The following is a 6,152-nucleotide window of genomic DNA, read 5'->3' as shown; positions in this document are numbered from 1 at the left end:
AGATTTAAAAATGGTCTGGTAGATCAGCACACCAGATAGTCTAGTTAGGATGCAACGCACATTTATTTTGCACTATTCCACATAATAATCCGACAATTGTTTCTGGGGCCACGCAGGGTCACCCTTTCTCAAGGCATGTGGCATAATCATAAGATTAACACAACACAAATAAGATCCTGTAACACACAAACATGGTAACTGAACCTTCAGGGCTCATTCACACCTAAAGCCTTTTTGGCCTTTTTTCAAGCGCCGGCGAATTTGAAAATCGCCCTAAAAACACTTGTGCAATGAATCCTTATGGGATAGTTCATATCAGCGTGTTTTGTCCGCTTTCCGCCCAGCAAAGCGCTGCATGTACCATTTTTTGAGCGATTTTGCACAATGGAAGATATAGGAAAAACCGCATAATGCTCACAAATCGATTTATACGCCGATTGCGTTCACGCTTTTAAGAATAAATACATTGTATTTATTTTTTTCTGGGTCAAAGAGTTCACTTCCTGACTTGTGCCATGAAGTGAAAAAGCAGAATCGCTCAGCAAAAGCGCTTAAAAAAAAAAAAAAAGGGCTTTATAAAAACTACAGCGCCCACCCGAGCACCAAGAGGCGGCAAAGCGCGCACAAAATCGCAAAATGCTGGCGTTTGCAATTTCTATTTTAAATGTGAACAAAGCCTCACAGTCACAACATGCGGTGTGAAGTTGAGTTCCATTTTCGGACCAAACAGTCTCTGGTCCTAAACGGGCCAGAGATTGCCGGTCCGGAAGCAGTTAAAATGTTATCTGCCTTTGGGAACAAAACAAAGGACCTGGCCAGGAAGCCAACACTTGTTGGCCACTCAAGCCTTTCATTGCCAGCGTGAATGCGCTGGAAAGTAGTCTCTATAATAGGATTCAGCAGAGCCCCATACTACCTGGGTTCTGGCACATAGCCCTGCCCTACTCCCTACTGCGTGTGTGTGTGTGTGTGTGGGGGGGGGGGGGGGCAGTGGTTGAGGAGTCATCAAATACTACCTTTGCAAGGAGCCAGCGACGCATGTACTACAAATAGGGTTGCCAGGTGTCCGGTTTTAGACCGGACAGTCCGGTTTTTGGCCGCTGTGTCCTGTCCAAAAAGGCATGTTAAACCGGACAATTAAGATGTCCGGTTTTATGCCTTTTGCGAGGATGGAGGGCTGCTATGCGAATCTCCTGGCGTTCCTGTGGATCTTTCTGCTCCTCAGCACCGGTGCCAGCGGGGAGATCACTTGTGGGCACTGCCAGGACCGGATCCAGCTGAGGGACCACGGATGGTTGAGGGCTGGTGTGGGGCAGCAGCAGCGGAGGGTGGCCAGGGAACTTGTGCAGAACTCCAGCGGTGGCGAGGAGAAAGAGGAGGGCGAAGCGGATGAGGGACACCCTGAAGTCCTACAGCTGCATCTCCTCTCTGGCCACCAGCCAGGGGGCACCATAAGAGGGACCAGCAGCTGCAAGAAGCCCTCTGAGAAAGCTACCAAGGAGGGCAAGCAGAAGATGACCAGAGTCAAGAGGGAGCAACCTTCCCCTGGCAGGCTTGGCATCATGCTGCCCTCTGACCCCAGCGAGGAGGACCCCCTGACCAGCTTCTCCATGGATGGGCAGAAGGTGAAGAGGGCAGATGCCAGGGGCTCCAGGGAAGAAGGGAGGTTCAACCGTGCCAGGATGGAGGAGCTAAGGCTGAGCAGTACCAGCTTCCCACTGACTTAGGATTCTGCCCACAACCAAGCCATGGTGCACTGGACCGGGGGACACAACAGCAGCGTGAGTACCCCTCACCATGCCTATGTACAGCACCCCCTATACTGTTGCTTTAGCTTTGGCTCTAGCGTTTTCTACTCGCCTCGCTACTTATTAACACTTTTTGGTTGTATTTTGCAACAGCGTTGTGCTTCCTTCGCTGTCTGTCGATGTTACAGGTGTTTATTGTGGGTCGTTGTAGAATTATCCGAAGCGCAAATATAATGTACCAATTCACTTGAATAGGGAATATATATAATGCAGCAGCGATCAATGATTTCAAAAACTTAGCGAATCTGCGAAAGGTGAACCTATTTGCGTGGATGACTTGCATTGTCTCATTAAATGAGCAGACCTCATGTCGCAGAGAACAGCAAAAACACGCACCCTGCTGTCCTCTGGTTGTTGGGGGACTACAAGTCTTAGCATGTCCTATGGGGCATGATGTAATCTGTGGTTCAGCAATTGAAATACAGTTTGATTATGAAGTCAGTGTAGCCCGTTTTGGGTAACAGGCCCGCCACCCGTCCGCCAGTGCTGCGCGACCGCTGATTCGCTGCCTGGCTGTCAGTCAAAGGCACAGCCAGCCAGCTTACGCGGCGTAAGTTACGCCAGCTTAAGTACCGCCCCCGAGCCCGCGCTTCCCGACGTTGCTACGTGTAATGCTTGTGCATTTACTGGTGAAAAGCGGTCTCTTATGTGCATTTACTGGTGAAAAGTGGTCTCTTATGTGCATGTACTGGTGAGGACAGTTAGTGACATGGCTATGTACTCTGTAATGTGCTGCAGAAGATGTCAGTGCGATATAAATACTGTAAAAAACATTTTTTAAAAAGCCCATTGCTTAGCCCCACTCTACATAAAAGTGTGCTTCTGACTCCGCCCCTAACTCCACCCCCTGTCCAGTTTTCCCCATCAGCCGACCTGGCAACCCTAACTACAAACTTCTTCCTGTCCTGCGTTTCAGCTCACAGTAATAGCGCCCCCTAGGGGATGCTGTTACTGTGAGATGGAATGCAGGAACATAATTAGATGCAGCCAGTGGATTCCGGCAAAGGTAGTATTTGATGACTCCTCAGCCACTGCTTGTGTGCGTCTTGCAGCATTCCCCCTCCGTTTGGCTACCTATACTGAGGCACCTATCCCTGGCAGTCTATATTGAGGCCAGGCCCGTTTCTAGGGCTGTGCGGCCTTCCCTGAGCACTATTGGGAGGGGGGCACTGTAATGGAGGGGGGAGTCGCAGCCGCTGGTAGGGCAGCCCGACCTCTCCCTCCCTTCCTCTCCCTGCCTTCCATGCTCCCCCCTGGCCCTGCAGAGTGAGAGTGCAGGGAAGCGCTGTATACAGCTACTCACCTCCGTCCCAGGTTCCAATGTCCGCTCACCAGCCGCTGGTCTCCTCTTTGCATAGACTCTTATACACACACTGCGTGTGTATACCGGCTATGCAGAGAGGAGACCAGCGGCGAGTGAGCTGCGATTGGAACCTGGGACGGAAGTGAGTAGCTTTATACAGCGCTTCCCTGCGTTCTCACTCTGCAGTGTGAGGGGAGGCATGGAGGGAGGGAGAGGAAGGGAGGGAGAGGTCGGGCTGCCCTACCAGCGGCTGCGGCTCCCCCCTCCATTATGGAGGGGGGCACCTACCTACCTCACCTATATTGGGGGGCAGCTACCTAATATAACCTATACTGGGGGCAGCTACCTAACATACTGGGGGGCAGCTACTTAATCTAACCTATACTGGGGGGCAGCTACCTATATAACCTATACTGGGGGGGGAAGTTCCCCCCCCTCTCCCTCACCTCAGGGCTCTCCCCTCTGCGATCCCCTCCAGCTTAAGTTACAGTATGGGCAGCGGGCAGCGGCGGGCAGACACATACCTTCCGTGTGTTCCACCGCATACTCCTCGTGACGTCACTTCCAGAAGTGACAACAGACGCTAGAGCGAGGAGTATGCGGTGGAATGCACGGAAGGTAAGTATCTGCCCGCCGCTACCCACACTGTAACTTAAAGGGAACCAGAGAGGATTAAATATACATACCTGGGGCTTCCTCCAGCCCCATACGCACGGATCGCTCCCACGCCGCCATCCTCCGCTGCCTGGAACCGCCGATACCGGGTCCCGTCATTACCGCCGGTCGGCCGGCTGACGCGTCCAATTCTGCGCATCAAAGTGGGCTCCCTCCATACAGGTACGCGTGCAGCTGCCTACTGCGCAGCCGCATGCGTACGGGTATGGAGGGAGCCCTTGTGATGCGGACAATTGGCCGCGTCCACCGGAAGTGACGAGCCCGGTACCGGCGGATCCAGGAAGCGGAGGATGGTGGCGTGGGAGCGATCCAGGCTTATGGGGCTGGAAGAAGCCCCAGGTATGTATAAACTCTTTTTCTATTTTAAAAAATCATTCCTCTCTGGTTCCCTTTAAGCTGGAGGGGAGCGCAGAGGGGCGAGCCCCGAGGTAAGGGAGAGGGGGGGTACTTCCCCTCTCCCCGTCGACTGTGGCCAAGGCTTTCCCCTCATGCTGCCACCCCTCCAGCCCCCACAAAATGGCCCCGAGCGGGCCCCAGGGGGGGGCCCGGGCCCTGCAGGCCCTATTGTTACGCCAGTGCTGATAACCCTTCAGCACTGTCAGCAGAAAAGGAGAGGCGGATATAAGGTCTTCTTTCTGCAGCCTTTTTTTTATCTTTTTGGCATTTAATATTGATCTGTCCGTAATTATATAATATATTGTATTATACGGTACCTATTTGTTTAATTTAAATTTACCAAAACCCAGGACTGACATTGCTGCAAATAAACCTTTATTATTGCAGAAATTCAACACAAATTGACCATCTAAGGCAGCCTTTCTCAACCTTCTTACCCTGGAGGAACTCTGCAAAAAACGTTTGGATCTCAAGCAACCCCTGCATTTATTTTGCAGGAGGCAGAGTCTTTAACCTCCTGGGTGTTACGCCGTTCAGGAGATTTTGCTGTCCTCAGGAGTCTGCCGCTATAAAACTGTTTCTACTGAAAAATAAGCTGTTGGCTAGCACTAGGCTAGCTAGTATACGTTGCTGCCCCCCCCCCCCCCCCCCCCCCGATTTCCCAGAATCTCCCCGATTATACATTACCCAGCCTGGCTCCAGCGATCACCACAGCCTCCCCGCACAGCTCCGCTCTTCTCTATGGGGAGTAGAGATGTCCCGAACGGTTCGCCCGCGAACGGATCCAGGCAAAATTTTTTGCGTAAGTTCGATTCGCCCCATAATGCTGCATTGAGCAGAACTTTGACCCTCTACATCACAGTCAGCAGGCACATTGTCACCAATCAGACTACACTAACTCTAGGAGCCCCACCCCCCTTATAAAAGGCAAGGTTCTCCTGTTGTTTAACTAATTACTGTAGGCAGACGAGTGAGTTAAAGGACAGCTGCTGACAGACTTTGCTAGGGAGAGTTTAATTAGACTCTTGTAGGCTTGTTCCAAGCTGATTGTTATTCCTTATATTTCTCTCTCTCTCTCAGGCTGGGCTGGGAATTGAACCCAGGTCTCAGTGTGTGGTAGGTAACACACTTAACCACTATACCACCAACAACACTACATGCTGAAGCCAGCCTAGCATGTACCATTATGATCAATCCAAGAGAAAAATTAGCTTGCTTAAGGATTTGTAGCATGAAAAGCCAACTCACATTGGCTGGGAATTGAACTCAGGCTGGGCTGGGAATTGAACCCAGGTCTCAGTGTGTAGTGTTGGTGGGGTAGTGGTTAAGTGAGTTACGTACCACACACTGAGTCCTGGGTTCAATTCCCAGCCCAGCCTGGGTTCAATTCCCAGCCAATGTGAGTTGGCTTTTTATGCTCCGGGATCCATGCCTCATTCATTTTGATAAAGGTGAGGTACTGAACACTTTTGTGACTTATGTGACTTCTCTTCTCAGTGACAATGCCTCCAGCTGCGCTGAAGGTCCTTTCTGACAGGAAACTCTGACAGGAAACTTGAGGCAAGGCAAGACAGAAGTTGGATGGCAAATTGTGACAGCTCTGGCCACAGGTCAAGCCTGCGCACCAAGTAGTCCAGGGGTTCATCGCTGCTCACAGTGTCTACATCCACACTTATGGCCAGGTAGTCGGCTACCTGCCGGTCGAGGCATTGGTGGAGGGTGGATCCGGAATGACTAAGGCGAGGCGTTGGACTAAAGAATGTCCGCATGTCCGACATCACCATGAGATCGCTAGAGCGTCCTGTCCTTGCCTGCGTGGACATGGGAGAAGGATTACTGGCAGTGGTACCTTTATTCTCTTGTGCTGTGACATCACCCTTAAACGCACTGTAAAGCATAGTTGCCAGCTTGTTCTGCAAGTGCTGCATCCTTTCTGCCTTCTGATGATTTGGAAACATATCCACCACTTT

This window comes from Hyperolius riggenbachi, chromosome 6 (assembly GCF_040937935.1).
Source record: "Hyperolius riggenbachi isolate aHypRig1 chromosome 6, aHypRig1.pri, whole genome shotgun sequence".
Classification (NCBI taxonomy): Eukaryota; Metazoa; Chordata; class Amphibia; order Anura; family Hyperoliidae; genus Hyperolius; species Hyperolius riggenbachi.
The sequence above is the reverse complement of the archived record's forward strand: the minus strand, read 5'-3'. Positions refer to the sequence as shown.